The following is a 16,220-nucleotide window of genomic DNA, read 5'->3' as shown; positions in this document are numbered from 1 at the left end:
CACATAATAATTTGTCCTTATACTCACTGATTTCAAAATCCACCCATGCTTGTTCATCAACCAAGACATGTTGACCCCCGTTGAGCCATGATACCTTGTAAGGAGTGAGATGAGGTAATCTTTACAGTTTGAGTTTGTCCACCTTTTTAACTTAGACAATATTATCAGTTGAACTTGAATCTACAATCACCTTACAAATCTTCCCATGTGACCTACAAGTGGTCCTAAATAAAATTTTCCTCTATGATGGCTCTTGAGCTTGGGGTATCTTGAGCATTGTTCTTCTCATCATCAAGTTTTCTCCATCTATCATTGGCCCTTCCTTGTTGATTAAAGAAGTTACATTCTGAGTATACTCCTCTTGCAACAATTGAGTTCTTCTTTCCCCCATGTATGAGCTTGTTTAGCTTTAGGCTTTTCCAAGGCACTTACTCATGGTATGCCCAACTTGATTGCAATGATAACACCTACTAGTGAAGGTTGTGTTTCCTCTTCCTGAGTTTCCAAACCTTCCCCTAAAATTTCTCTTTCCTCTATAGGATCCTCTAAATGTGCCTCTCTGAGAGTCCCCACTACCTTCTTGACCTTTCTACTCTTCATTTCTTGGTGATTGCTGCCCTCTACCAAAGCTTCCTCTTCCTCTAAAATTATTACCTCCCCTATGTTTCTGATTTTGTTCACTCCTCCTCTTGATCTTCTCTTTTTCCCTTAGGGCCAACTAAAAATACTTATGGACAGTGTCTGGTATGAGGATACTTATCTCATCTTGAATATTTTGTCTAAGGCCATTCATTTACCTAGCCAACTTCTCCACTTCATTCTCATGCTTCTTAGCCCTCAAACTAAGTTTGTGGAATTCCTTAGTGTATGCATTGACATCTAACTCCCTTTGTTTCAGATTTTGAAGTCTCTTATGGATTTGAACTTCATAATCTCCTGGAAGGAATTGTACCTTAAGTCTGATCTTCATACGCTCCCATGAAGTTATCTTCTTCTTCCCTTCTTGTATCCTTTCTTCCTGCATCATATTTCACCAAACCAATGCTGATCTTCTCAATCTTGATTTGGCCACATTGACTCTTTTCTCTTCTGCTACCTCTTTGTAATCAAATTTTTTATTGAGAGCCTCTATCAAATCTAGCAACTCTTCTCCATTGAGGTTTCCTCCATAGGTGGGTAATCCATCCAAGTTGTCTTTAGAAATGGATTTGACTACATCCAAGAATAGCTTTTGGTCTTGACACATGGCTACTGATGTTGGTTCCTCTCCATCTTCCACTTCTTCATCAATCTCATCACCCCATTCTATCTTAACCTTCCCCTTCTCCTTCTTAACCTCTCTGGTTCCTCTACTTCCTTCTGCATCCTTCTATCATCTCTGCCACCAACTGTCGGATGGCTTCTATAGTCACTGCCTTTGGAGGCATTGAAATTGCTTATGATTCTTTACAATCCGACATACACCAAATGTTTCAAAGAATGGCTCTGATACCACTCTGATGCAGAGAGTCTTGAAGCTTGGTTCAATACACCTTCTTGAGTGACTTGTCCTACTCAACCCTTCAACTACTCAAGTCCATCCAATGGCACTGAGTAGGGATATGCTACTAAGACCTCCAAGTTCTGAACCTCTTTTTCTTTCCTCCTAGGTATAGCCAATGGTTTTGGACAATGAACTCCACCTCTTGAGGTTGCCACCTCAATCACACACACTCCACTCCAGGGCTCCAACCACTCTTGGAATGATCTTAACGCACAACCACTTCCTATGGGTCCCCAATGCATGTACTAGGTTTATTTGAAGTATTTTGAGGCTTTAGGCTCACAATACCCATCTCTTTAGCTTCCTAACCTTTCTAGGTCCTTATCGAGCTCAAAACAGGCCTAATTGCATTAGCCCTCCCTTGGTGGTTTTAGGGTCTTAGTTTGAAAAATTCCCCAACAAGACTAGAAATAAATCATGGATTCAAGTACCATTTTGGAAGTTACAAACAATACTGGAAAAGTGCATTTGGGTTATCCGTACAAGTGGGGTTTCTAATACTGCACTATTTTGAAGGGTTTAGGCCTCACCGGGTGACTTGGCAAGATGGGTCTAAAACTCTTCACTAGTCAAATCTCCTACTCCAAATAATGTAGGAATATTCTAGGGAACTCAAAGGAATTTCCATTCATGAGACACTTGGTCCTGCACCAATCCCCATGTGCTCATAAATCTCACTTTTCTTGTTGTCCTAACTCACCTACTCTAGCAGTGAGCCTAGGGCTTCATTGTTTCTCCTCCACAAGGACCTGGAAAACCACAAATCCTATCCTAAAGCTATGCATAGACCCTGAACTATAATTATTAGTGATTTCAATAGGTGCCATCAAATAGTTCCTAGGTTAGAGCCATTTTCTTGCTCTTAAACCCTACTTGCAAGGGTTTTGCACCTAGTTGAAAAGAATGGAATAAATCTCTGCAACCTAGGACAATTAAACCTACAAATAAAGCTTAATGAATACAAATACAATGAACAGTCAATAATTTCAATAATTTTACACCATCTAGTCCGTACTGGACCATACAAGCAATGAAAGCAAGTGAAAAAACTGTCAAAAACTAGTGGAAACAAGTTTGCTTCTCAATCCAGAAACTTGATCTTGCATTTCCAATCCTCCAACCCATACAATGAAGTGAATATTGTCTTTTGTGCTCATTTTTAAGTTGGTTCAACCAAATTTTAATGCCTATAACCAAAAATGCAACCTTTGCAAGAAATTGCAAAATGTTGCTCAGCAACTTTTTACATCTTTTGGCTCCAGTATGCAATTTTGCACTCAAAATAATTTTAGGACTCTTGAAGGTCCCCAAACACCCTAGAATACCTAAACACAACACAATTGACCCTAATACATGAATGCATTCATCTGCAGTACTTCACTTGTGAACTACCTAAGCATCTCACTTCTCAGGCTGTCAGCATCCTGAACACACTTGACTCAAACCAAAACTTGGACAACTCAGCCTTGGCTCTACTGAGTCCTAAATTGTTGGTCCTTTATTACATCACAAAGATAACTCACAAACTTGAAAGAAAACAAAAATTCCATACTTGGAGTGTTAGGTGCCCTGCACCATTTGGTCTCTCGGTGGTTGTTCTTTGCCTAAATTTTACTATGTAATTCTCTGTTGTTCCTGGTTCAGGGACGTCTCCTTGCTTATATAATCAAAAATATTCACAAGATAGAATGCCAGTACTCTTATTATTCAGAAAAACCAATTCCATTCTTCACAACTACATACAATGAAATTCCCCATCTTGGATCATTAAAGATTACTAGATCTCTTCAATTCACTGACTTGAGAGTAATAGGTAAGTGGATCCAAATATGACAACATAGAAAGATTCATATGTCATAAAATATCTATGTAGCACCTATGTTGCACCTTTCACTATATTTATTGATTAATTAAAAACTAAAAAAGTCATATTATTATGATTTTATTATAGATTGATTACTATCATTATTATCATGAAATTGTGTTCGAAAGATTTCATAAAAGTCACATTATGATACATTAAAACTCAACTTAATAATATAATTATTATTTAATATTTTACTGTACAAACGTAGATGTTTACTGATTCTTTAAATATGATGCCAAAGTTCTTAGAAAATATCTTGAACCCAAGAAAAAAATACTTACATAGAAGAAAAAGACTACTGTCAGTTTAAATGTGAACATTAGATCCCACCATGCAATTAGTAAAAACGCATATCAATTGCTAGAAATTGTGGTGTTACCTATTATGTATCCACATTGAAGTTGTCATTTTAAAAAGGGTAGATGATTTTGATTGCATATTTAAAATGATTTTTATTGCTTTCAAAGTTTGGTGCATATAGAATCTACTTCTATTTAAAGATACACTTATTGTGTGAAAGGAATCCATTAGTGTGTGATAAATAATAATGAAAGGTAGAAATTCATAAAAAAAATATAGTTTAAAAATGCATTTTGCGGTATGAAACTATAATTAGTTGAGTGGTCAACTATTGATGTCATTATTGTCTAGGGTACAAAGGATCTATTCATATTGTTTTAGCAACCAAAATCTCTTTATAGAATAAATTTCTTGAATTTTATGTTTTGTGGATTTGATTGCATAAAATATTTTTTCATTAACATTTTGAATCACCCTCTGTGATTGATCAGGATGAAAGAATGCAATCATAGTAAGAATAAAGAAGGAGTAGACCCAAGAAGTATAAAAATAGTGGGTGAGGTGACACAAAAAACAATTATGAAAGAAACAAATTGAAGGCCTACATAAAGGGAATAACCTCTAAGGAGAAAGATGAAAAATTGATATTGAAAAAAAAAAGACAATTAAAAAATATATAAACTAGAGAAAAATTACAAAAAGGGGATTCAAGGGCAAAGAGAAAGAAAGGAAAGAATGAGAAAAGTAGAATAAATACCCAACTAAAATAAAACCTATGAAAAAAATAAGAAGAATAAGCTAGAAGCAAATGAAATTCATAAATCAATAAATAAACCTCGACAACGAAAGAAGAAAATAAGAAAATAAGAAGAAAAAAAAAACAAAGAAGAATAAAAAAAAATGAACCAACAACTGACAAATAAATAAACCAAAAAAATAGAGAAAACAAGAAGCCAAGATAAAAACTAACACCTATATAATATTGTAAAAAAAATACACATAAGCAAAAATACGAAAGGACCTCAAGATAAATAAATGACAAGCCCCAATAAACATAAACAAACAAGAGGAGAAAGACAAAACCAACCATAAAGACACATAAAGCTCCTCTCTAGTAATTGTCTATGCTTACCTATTTGTGGGTCTTTATGGTTGTTTTAGTATTTCTTCTTTTGTTTGTTTATGTTTATTGAGGTTTTGCATTTATTCATGTGATGCCTTTTTGTATTTTTTCTTATGTGCTTATTTCTTTGTAGTATTATTTAGGTGTTGGTTTTTATTTTGGCTTCTTGTTTTCTCTATGTTTTTTGGTTTATTTATTTGTCAGTTGTTGGTCCATTTTTTGTTATTCTTCTTTGTTGTTTTTTCTTATTTTCTTCTTTCATTGTTAAGCTTTATTTATTGATTTATTAATTTCCTTGTTTCTAGCTTGTTCTTCCTCTTCTTCTCATAGGTTTTATTTTAGTTGGGTATTTTTGAGTTCTTCTTTGTTTAATTCTTCTCTTTCTTTCTATTTTCTGTTGAATCCCCTTTTTGTATTTTTCTCTAATTTATGGGGTTTTTAACGACTTTTCTTATTAAATCTCCATTTTTTTAATCTTTCTTCTTATTTAGGTTATTCCCTTTGTGTAGGACTTCAATTTGTTAGATTCCATCTTCATTTTTTTATCACCTTCCCCCCTCCCCTTTTTATACTTCTCATTTCTACTCCTTTCGTATTCTTACTATGATTGCACTCTTTCATCCTGATGATGAATCATAGAGGGTGATTTGAAATGGTGATGCAAACAAAATTTACAAAATAAAATTCAAAATTATAAAAATTCAATTTCATGGATTGTGCAAAACTCATGCATTCAATAAATTTCTTATTAGTGATGTGCATTTTCTGTGTTTGTAATACAAATGAAAAGACTATAGAGAATGAAACACGACTTTTCAAAAATTACTCCACATTAGCATCCAATCCTTATTAACAAATATAAGTTTAGCTATGAGCATGCATGGATTTGGAATATCTCGATTCTTTGAATTTATGGTGATATGATGTTTCTTGACTTAAATCAAAAAGTCACGAAGGAAAGCCATTAGGACCTTGACTAGATTGTGCTCCTCCGACACTATCTCTATGATAAAGATGGTGAAGAACAACACTGTAGCATAGTTGATTGGTTTAGTATCTGATAAGAGATCTATGATAGTGAAAGATATAATTGATTCATGTTTCAAGAATGTTACCAATGGACTAGTGTATAATATATACTTTTAGAACTAGGGTTGGTACACAAAGTTGAGTCCAATTAGAATGTAAGTTTCAGACATAGCTAACAAAATAAAAAACTTTGAACGAAATGAGATCATGTTATGCTTTAGGATCTCAAGCCTAAATTTGAAATAGGATCCCATTTCGTAGTGGGATCTCATTTCGTAGTCTATAAAGCAGGATCCCATTTGAAAAAACAAAATAAAATCTTGCTTCAAAAATAAAACAAGATCCCATTTCTTTTATATTGTTTATTTTTTTATTTAAAAGTCAAATATATAAACATGAAATATAACATTAAAGTATAAGTCACATTTCAAAATGTGTTTTTCCTATCTTATACTTTAAGTTATAGAGAGAGTGATATAGAGAGAGCATAAAAATGCTGAGAGGAGCCTGTTGATTACTAAAATTTGACTAAGTTTGAAAATTTATAAGATCTTCTAAAATATATAATTTACATTGTAACTCTTAGAGATTTTAAACCAATGTCAAACATCCTGCCAATATATACATGAAATATGAATCAAATGTTATATTTCATGTATATATAAGACATTTTTAATGTAAAAAAATAAACAATATAAAAAGAAATGTGCTCCCCTTTATGAAAGGAGATCTCATTTTATTTTTGAAATCGGATCTCTTGGTTTTTACTAAACATGATCCCCTTTCTAGAATGGGATCCTATTTCAAAAAAACTTAAATTCTACAATTGATTTTTTGTTTAGATTTCACTTCAAAAAAAGGCTTGGGGAGCCAACACTTAGTCTTGGACCTGGTTTGACCTGCAACTTGAAGGCAATGTTATTGTCCATACAAAATATTGACATTCAACATATATCTGAAGACCATTTTTGAACAATTTTTTGGAGAAATTAAAATCTATTATAGAAGAGACTATCTAGATTTGAAATATATACTTTTTCAAAAAATTTGATTAAATATTTTATTTTAAAATAATTTCTAATGAAACAGGTCCATAAACTTAAAATAACAAGGTTTCTTATTTTTTGATTACTTTTTTCTTTCTAGGTTTTTTTAAAAACAAATTATATGGCATCAAACTAGAGACAATTATATACACTTTATAGAAATATCATACATGTTTAGGTCAAGTTGTGCTTGTTGTACACAAATTTTTTTCATTACAACAATTATTCCCAATAAAAAATTAATTAAAACAAAACAATTCAAAAAAATATCCTAATTAAAGGTGAGTGTGTTGAAAATATTTGCCCAAAAGGATTTAGAAAAAGTGACTTTGAAACTATTTAGGTCAAATTATGCTTGTCGTACACATGCATGGTATTGTAACATCGCCCTAGAGCTCAAAAAATAAACAACTAATAACTCAATTTCATAGAAGATATTTTTTTCTTTTTTAAATTAAATTTGTAACTTAACAGAAAAATACTTATTCTATGTTCATTTTAAAACACCATAGGAAAGGTTCCTATGATAATCATATATTAATAGTAAGAACACATATGAAAAAAACATAAACTAATTAACTTGCAAAACATCTATTGATACACATATAGTTTACATTCTTATTCGTTATATGCAAGATTTGGGGTTGCATAGAAGTCTTAAAGTAGTTCTGTAAACTGAGCTTGATTTTGTATCTGTGATGATTTATTTATTTTTGCATTGAATTTATATACTTGAACCTTACTTTATAGGTTGGCTAGTTACACTTAGGGGGAGTGGCTCACCATGGGGCTCGGGGTCTGAAAGTGGCTGCCAGGGTAACCCATAGGTGTGCTCGTATAGGAAAAGGGTGAGGTTGGGAAGGCTTGTCTGTTTGTTGAGGTGTTGAATTGGCTAGATCATGCATTACCTTGTCTTCACAAAAGGAATGTATGGTTTTAGATGAGTTGTTGAGACTACACGATGGCACTCTTCCCTTTGTGTAATATCTTTTAGGTGGCCGACCTAATTGGTTTATGCCTTAGGGTTTGTATAAATTAATGTAAGATCTCAATGTAGATCATGGGAATGGGTTTAAGTATGAGGTCAAAGGCCTCAGGTATTGAGCTTAACCAGGACTATAATCAGGCATGGTAGATGTTATTTCTGGTAGTTCATTCTTCTGGATTGTTTTCCAATTATCTTGAGGTGGTTATAACCTCTATGTAGTCAGTGAGACTCCTTTGTAATGAGTAGTACACTCTAGTAAGTGTGCCTTCCTGCATGTGCAGGCCCCTTATTGTATCACATACTTTCTGCAGAAATATCATCTGACTGTGGGTAGGCTTCCCACTATGGTTTTTCCCTTTACTAGGTTTTCCACATACAAATCATGGTGTTATGTGGTACGGTTGCATTGTGTTAATTATCTGTTTCATTCTTATGTTTTATTTCTTACCAGTATCTATTTCTGTAATTTCGGTATTGAATGTTTATGTGCTCCGGTTAAAGGTTTTAAAGTGGTTTAATTAACATAATCTATTGACAACCGATTCACCCCCCCCTCCTAGTTTTCCACCGGTTATACTAACACTCCCAAGGTCTTACTGGTACTGCGAAAGGTTTATACAATCCCACATTTTGACTACTACCCTTTGCAATTTGACTTGAAATCTACAACTTTGCATATAACTCTTATGAATCTGGGGCCAAAAGTATGGATCACTCACCAATGCTATTGTTTTGTCAATACCAAAATGTCCAACTAATCCTCCATTGTGTTTCTCCTTTATCAGATTCTCCTTCATAGAACTATTAGGTATGCACAAATGAACTCCTCTGAACAACATCCCATCCTGAATGAAGTAATCCAACCACTTTCTTCTATCTACCATAATCAGTTCTCTACATGCTTTCCAAGGTTCTCCAAAATCTGGGTCATCATCATACAAGGTCTTCAATTCTTCAAATCCTAATATTGTCACTCTCATCTTTGTTAGTAAATTCCTTCTCCTACTCAATGCATCAACAACTTTATTATATTTCCCACTTCTATGCTTCAACACAAAGGTATAACTCTGCAAAAATTTTACCCATCTCATATGTCTCTGATTCAACTTACTCTGACAGTTCAAATACTACAAAGATTGATGATCTATATACAATACAAACTCCTTAGGCAATAGGTAATGTCTCCACTTCTTCAAGGCTTGGACTATGGCATAAAAATCCTTATCATACACTGAATATCTCCTCCAGGCATCATTTAATTTCTAACTGAAATAAACTATTGCTTTCCCTTCTTGACTCAAAATTGCTCATATTTCTATTTCACTTGCATCACAATCCACTTGAAATACTTTATTGAAATCTGGTAAAGCTAACACAGGTTGCTCAGTCACTTTCTTCTTCAATAGTTCAATTTTTTTTTTTCTCCAATGGTCCACTTGAATTCCTTTCGATCTCCTCTCATGATATCAGTCATAGGATTACAAACTGGACTAAAATTTTTGATGAACTTCAGGTAAAAACTAGCCAATCCATGAAATGATCTTACCTCTCTAATGCTTTTTGGTGTAGGCCACTCAACAATTGATTTTACTTTCTTAGGGTCCATCTTCAAACCATCCTCAAATATCACAAATCCCAAATAGACTAACTCATCCTTCATGAAAGTACACTTCTTGATATTTATCAACAACTTTTCTTCTCTCAACCTCTGCAAAACTTGTCTCAAATGCAACAAATATTCCTCTTTTGTCTTATTGAAAATTGGAATGTCATCCAAATATACAATAACAAACTTACCCAAGAATTTATTCAATACCTCATTCATCAGCCTCATGAGAGTACTCGGTGCATTAGTTAACCCAAAAGGCATCACCAACCATTCATACAATCCTTCATTTCTCTTAAATGTTGTCTTTCACTCATCTCCTTCTCTGATCCTAACTAATGATATTCACTCTCCAAATCTATCTTTGTAAAGTATTTGGCTCCACTCAAACAGTCCATTATGTCATCCATCCTAGGCAAAGGAATCTGGTATTTCATTGTGATCTTATTTATTGTTCTAGAATCAGTACACATTCTCCACTCTCCATTCTTCTTAGGTGTTGATACTGTTGGTATTGTACAAGGGATCAGACTTTCCCTAATCAAACCTTTCTTCAACAACTCCTGCACTTTTCTATTTAGCGCTTCATTCTCTATCGGTGTCATCCAATGTGCAGCTGTGTTAGGCAAACTAGCTCTGGGAACCAAGTCCATGCAATGACTATTAATTCTCACATTTGGGTATCTATCAGGTACATTATCTTGAATGATGTCTTCACACTCTGTCAATAAATATTTTATCTCTTCCAATTGTTCTCCTTCCGGTTTCAGTTTCTTAGTCTTCTTAGGAATTAAGGCAAAACACATATTCTCATGTCTCAATCCATCCAGGAATTTCCTTCCATTTACGAAACAAATTCTACCATTCATACAGACTTCATTCTTCAAAGGTTCCTCCAAAGGCAATGAGGTTTTCTTCATCCGATTGGCCACAATAGTGTATGTATTCTTCCTCCCACCATGTACTTCTTGTCTATCAAACTACCAAGGTCTACCCAACAAAAGATGACAAATATCCATAGGCATAATATCACACAAGATTTCATCATGATAATTCCCAATTTTAAATTTCACCAAACATTGCTCACTTACTAACAACTTATGTTCATCCCGAATCCATTCTATCTGATAAGGCTTAGGGTGTTTCAATCTCTCCAAACTGAACTTATTCACCATCTTGTCTGAAACAAGATTATTTGAACTACCACTATCAATAACAAATTTACAACACTTATCGGATACCTTACATCTGGTCTTGAACAAATTCTTCCTTTGCAAGGGTTCTTCATCTCCTCCGATATGACACAAAGCTCTCCTCATCATCAACAGTTCTCCATCTTCTTATTTATTATCTGATCCGTGGGGTTTTCATCCACCACTGCTGCTCTTCCGGTATTCTTTGTCTTCTTATACTTGAAATAATTATGTCCTCCTCCACACTTATAGCAAGATCCTCTAAATGTTCTCTTGTCTTGTCTTCCAAAATTCTTATTCCAGTATCCATCTAGTTCTCTCCTCTGGTGGAAATTTATATCATCCTTTCGATATGAATTACCTTCTTTGTTTACTTCCTTGTCCTTGTTATGATCTATATAGGTTACTCTACCTCTGGTATATCCTCTTCCTCCTTGAAATATTCCTTCGGTAAACCTTCCACCTCTATCTCTCTGCCTTTGCTCATGTCTTTTGTTTATCTTCTCTTCTGCCTTTAGGGCATACTGGTAAGCCTCTTCAACACTCTCCAATTTGATCAAACTGAGTTCATCTTGTATAGAAATCTGCAATCCATTCAAATATCTTGCAACTTGTTCAACTTCATCATCAACATGTCCAGATCTGATGTTCAACTTGTAAAATGCTTTAGTGTATTCCTTCACACTAGATTCTTTCTGTCTCAAATTTTGCAACTTCTGAAACAAATTCACTTGATAATGAGTTGGCATAAACTTTGACTTCAATTTAGCAATCATTCGATCCAATGTCTTAATCTTCTCTTTACTTCTTCTTTGTCTATCAAATTGTAAATGCTCCCACCAAAGATATGCATGATCTTTCAACTGGGTACAGGCATATTTCACCGTCCACTTTTCTGCAGTGTTTTCAAAATCAAAATATTTCTCCATCTCTGAGATCCAATCCATCAATTCATCTGAATCCAACTTCCCATCATATTCTGGTGGGGTAAAATGAGGTTTAATATTCGCCTCAAAACCCTCAAAAACCTTTCCTCTTCTGGATTAACCGCCAATGGGTTTACTTGTTCTGTTGGGGCTACTTCTCCTTCATCTTCACTTACATCTTTGATATGTCGGCCTCTTCTTTGGGTTGTCTGCATGGCTTCCATCTAGGCTAATATACCTCACAACATTTCCATCAAAGCAGGATCTACATTTCGACACGCTCCACCATTCCTAGCTCCTCTTTGCGCCATCATTCACATCAGACCTCTGCAGCTACAAGTCAAATCCACAGTCTACCATTGTACAACAAAAAATTCAGGACACACAACCTCCAAAATGAAACTTCTCTTTGATAGCACTTGAAGCAGTCACCGATGAGGAGGGACCTCAAAGAGATCAATCCAGACTAGTCAACAAGAGTAAAGAGAATGGGAATATAAAGATATGATGGAGGCAATGCATAACAGATTGTTTTATTTCATGAAAATTGCTAACAACCAACCGGTAATAACTAGGTTACAGCATAACCGACTCACAAGCTTGGTAGAACATACAGAAAAGGTCACAACCGGGACCTTGAATCTTATCTATCTTCTACGCTCAATCTAGCTACTTGATTCTTTGATTGATTCATTCTAATGTGCAATTACAATTATATCTATTATCCAAGGAATCCAGTCGGCCCAAAAGGGGATCAAAACCCAAAGAATGAGACCTAACATATAAAACCAACAAGGTCGGCCTCCGCCAAGAGATTCCTCCAGAAAATCCAAAGGATGAAGTTTAGATTGCAGGAAAAGGTCGGCCACACACCAAGGAACATTAGAATCAACACCCAAGGCTACACGAGCTTCGAAAGGGGTTCTGGTAGATCACCAAAATAGGTCTAGGCAACTGGTAACAAGGAACTCTCAACTGGTAACAAGAAACTGTCAAAGAAATCGATAGTGATATCTTACCAAAAAATGATCCAAATGCGATGTTGTCTGGAAAAAATAAAGATGATCAAGTCTTCAAGTAGAATCCAACTCCACAAGATCCAGTGAGCCAAAATCGGGACACACAAAAAGAAATGTTGAAACTGCAAAAAGAAAGAAAAATAGAAAAGAAAATGTTTTTGGTTGATGCGGGATTTCTATGAACTGGGGTTACTCCTACATCAGCATGGGTTTTCATTCAAATCACTATCTTTTGTATAGAAGGAGTGGATTCTATGAATTTTATTCTGTCAAAGAAACAAAAGAGCAATTTAAGTCAATGTTTATTTGTTCAGTTTGTTGATTGCATTGTTTTTTCTGTGAATCTATGTTTATTTGTTCTCTCTGTTAATTGCATTATTTCTTCTTTGAATTTGAAATTATCTTTAATTTTTCTTTTGTTATAGTTTATTTTTAATATATATTCTGATGAAGTCTATGCTTATTCTCTTGATTATCATTGGCAAGTGCCAAGTGAATGTTCTTTGTATCATTTATCTTTGTTTCCCTTTCATTCTAATTTCATAATCACATTTTTTTTGTGGTTACACACAAATATTAGTTTTCTTTTTTAACTTTTGGGTCAAAAGCATGCTCCCCAAAACCAAAAATTATATCATATGTAGGAGTTTCCCTTCTCAAACACACAAGAAGGTCATTAACCCAATAATAATATCTCCAATTATTAGTGAGTTTGTCACTGTTCATTGGAAAATTATGAGTCACTTTTTGAAAAACAAATCACAATTATAAATCTATTTACTAACATATACATGAAATTTTTTTTGTTTACATGCATATGAACTTATTCATTACCAATATTGGTAGACTTGTTATCAAGCCTCCAGAATTTCTTTTGACACATTGGTAGTTTCCATATTTCTTAGGACAACTCATCTTCATATATATAAACATGCCAGTGCCAAAGGTGAAGGGACCAATTTGAAAAAACAATAAACAAGATGAAATAATGCTATTGAACTAGACTATACTTACCTTTATCTAAACAAAAAAAACACTCTTTAAATAAATTTGTGATAATCATGATAATGTTAAATCAATTATAATTTTTATACTCTCACTATCAATAAAAATATACATCATACATCAAACAATCAACCATTAACTACAAAGAATAACATAAAGAATTATGCATACCCTAACTTTCTCCTTAAAATTACTTTTATCATTCTTCAACTATTAATTTCTCTATTGTTATAAATTCCTTGTCAAAGATCTATTATATTTAGTTGTCTAAAGCGAATTCGGGAATCATGCCACAATACAGTAACCAAAGCTGCCAAAAAAACAACTCTCTCTGCGACTGATTCACATTTTTGACAAGAGAATAAAAAATGAATTGATTTATCCGATCGTTTGGATGATTTTCGACACCATGTCAATCTAAAGTTGGACTAAGTAGTGAATCTTATAGATGAAATGTTTGTACTACCCTTGATTTGATTGACGAACATTACATTTCTATCAATCGTTATAATAAAATAATCTGTTAAAATAATCTAGATTTTTGGCATAACTTGCAAACATATAGACAATGAGCTGAACCTTCTCACATCCATTATTTTACAAATTCCATATGCCTTCCATTGTGTATACTGTTACTCTAAAGCTTTTTCACGTCATGGCCTCTGTTAATGAATGGGTGGTCGAGAGAAGTGGCGAATAAATCATGCTTTTTCACGTCATGGGCTCTGTTACTGAATCCGAGCCTTCTCAGAGGATCCTTCTATAAAAGCTCTTCCCATAAGATCGTGTAGAGCATTAGAGGGCCCCATCAGTTTAAGGTCGCATCAAGAGTATTCTTGCAAAGGTCTCTTTCTTGCTCGACCCTTGAACCATAGAACATAAAGAATTTATGAACATTTCTAGTTTCGATTTGTATGATATATAATCTATATGTATTTATAGAAAAAATTGGTTTCAAATGTATTTTTGACTTTCAACTTGACAAACTGGGATTGTTGACAGGACATTTATGGTTTGAAAAGCATTCTACGTTGGATTGTTAAGGTCATTTCAACATCATAAATTAATGTTAACTTGCACAAGACTAAATTATGATACATGCAACATTCAAGTAGAGTATTCTCTCTTGATCGAAAGTTGGATACGTGCAACTTTGCAACTCTAAATGAAAATGACATCATCTTCAAGAACAGGATACAGAGGGAAAAGTTCCTAGATCTCCTGAACTGGAGTGTAAAGCAAAGATAGCAGAAGGTCATTCGATTGACTGACTTGAGTGAAATACGTGGGTCCGAAGATGGCCGCGTAGAGAGATTCGTATGTCATTAGAAATCTGGGGAACTAAACTGCAAAATAGAAAAATTGGTTGGCTACGTATTTGTCTATGTCTTTAGTCTGCAAGATTAAGCATTTTTATTAAAATAAGGTTATTTTAGAGTTAAAATTTTATTATTGTTATTATCATAAAACTAATTTGAAAGATTTTGTAAAAGTCATATTGTGTTGTATTGAAAATTAATTTAATAATATAATTATTATTTACAATTTAATTATACAAATATAAATATTCTTTGGTTTTCTATTATGATGTCAGTTTTTTTTTTTTTAATCTTCAAACACAACATATAATTTCTTGTATAAAAGTTTGAGTATGTAGTTAGATCTTACCATGCAATTAGTAAAATATCATATCAACATTCAAAAAGTAATTGTTGTGTTGTTTGTTGTGTCTCCAAATTGAAGTTAAAGGTAGGTAATTCTTATTGCACATTAATCAATTTTTATTGGTTTGAAAGTTTGGTGTATAAGGAATGTATTGCTATATAAGGATCCATTTTTTGTGTGAAGGGAAGCTATTATGTAGGATAAATATAGCTTAAAATTGCATTTTGGGACATGCAATTGTTATTAATTGAGTGTTCAATTGTTGACAGAGTCATGTCTAGTTTATGAGCAACCTCTTATTTGAGCAACAAAGATATGCTTATAAAATAAAAAATATTCTTTGAAATGAGTATGCAAGATAAAATAATTATCATATTACAACATGTAAATGTATAAAATAGTCTTACATTTAAAGGCAAGGATGACAAGGTAAGCCAACAAAAGTGAAACTTTCACTACCCTTTCAAATGTGAAACAATATGTGTAAGATTCTAAGGATAATAGTAGAGACATATGGTGGATCTACATGAAGTTAAATAAAAAGTGAGCTATATTTCTAAGTGAAAATAATCGTATAATGAATAGGACCAAACACATACTAGGTAAAAGTAAACTAGGTATCATCAGTAACATCTTCCATACAAGCATCTATTGACTTTGTATGTTTCTTAAATTTGAGACTTTAAAAAATATAACAATGATATCCTTGTATCTTCATTAGCCTTCAATAATTAAAAATAATCTTTGTTTTTTTTGTTTTTTTTTTTTAACTTTAAAAAGCGCATTCATGTATAGGACTACATTTTAGGGGAAATGACTAATAAGAAGAAGTTTTAAGATATTTGAAAGTCTTATAAACACTGAAATACAAAATACATATGAAATGAGGAATATACAAGTTCCTAGATTT

Source organism: Cryptomeria japonica, chromosome 9 (assembly GCF_030272615.1).
Source record: "Cryptomeria japonica chromosome 9, Sugi_1.0, whole genome shotgun sequence".
NCBI classification, from domain to species: domain Eukaryota; kingdom Viridiplantae; phylum Streptophyta; class Pinopsida; order Cupressales; family Cupressaceae; genus Cryptomeria; species Cryptomeria japonica.
This window is presented reverse-complemented; position numbering follows the sequence as displayed.